The sequence below is a fragment of the Egretta garzetta genome, unplaced genomic scaffold, assembly GCF_000687185.1.
Source record: "Egretta garzetta isolate BGI_Z169 unplaced genomic scaffold, ASM68718v1 scaffold13, whole genome shotgun sequence".
NCBI classification, from domain to species: Eukaryota; Metazoa; Chordata; class Aves; order Pelecaniformes; family Ardeidae; genus Egretta; species Egretta garzetta.
The window spans coordinates 1919704-1920434 of record NW_009259239.1 but is presented as its reverse complement, the minus strand read 5'-3'; positions in this window follow the sequence as shown (position 1 = coordinate 1920434).

The following is a 731-nucleotide window of genomic DNA, read 5'->3' as shown; positions in this document are numbered from 1 at the left end:
GGCGGTCCCAGGCTCGGATCGATGGAAGTGCAAGCATTTTTTTCTGAATAGCTGGAAACCGCAGACTTCCAGAAAGGAAGGGAAGTCACACGTTCCCTCTGCCCCACATTTTCCCATTTTCATCAACAACAGCAGAAAGCTCGGCTGTTTGGATAAGGACTTCTATTTACAAAGCAAATGATAATGCTGAGCAGAATTATGGTTCAAATCAACGGCTTAAATATTATTTGCCAAGGCAAATTATTTACCAGTGCAGTTCGCCACTTTTTTTCTCTGATGAAAGCTTCTCTTTCATTAAAGTGTTTACTAACAATTACATTTAAAGGGACAGAGTCAAGGTTCTGAAGCCCTCGGATGGACTGAGCTTCCCTTGGGACCTGTCCCACATTCTATACTGGCATTAAGAAACACAGGACAGTTTTCTTAAACTACCTTGCAACATTAAACAGGTACAATTTTGAGCTTTGTTTAGGAGTACTTTTTACCTGCTGCAATATCTGTCCTTCCCCACCGTGTAGCTTTACAGGGCAGTGGCTAAAGTGCCCTCCTCTTTGCTACCCTCCCAGCCTTTGCGAGGAGCTCATCCTTTTTAGGCAGTTTCTTGACCAAAAGTTGCTCCGTTTTCACTGCATCTTTGCACTGTAAGCCTCAGGGGCACTGCAAGCCCCAGGGAAATGTCATTAGCCTGAGAAAATCTACATCTTAGCTACACCAGGACATTGTATTCCTCT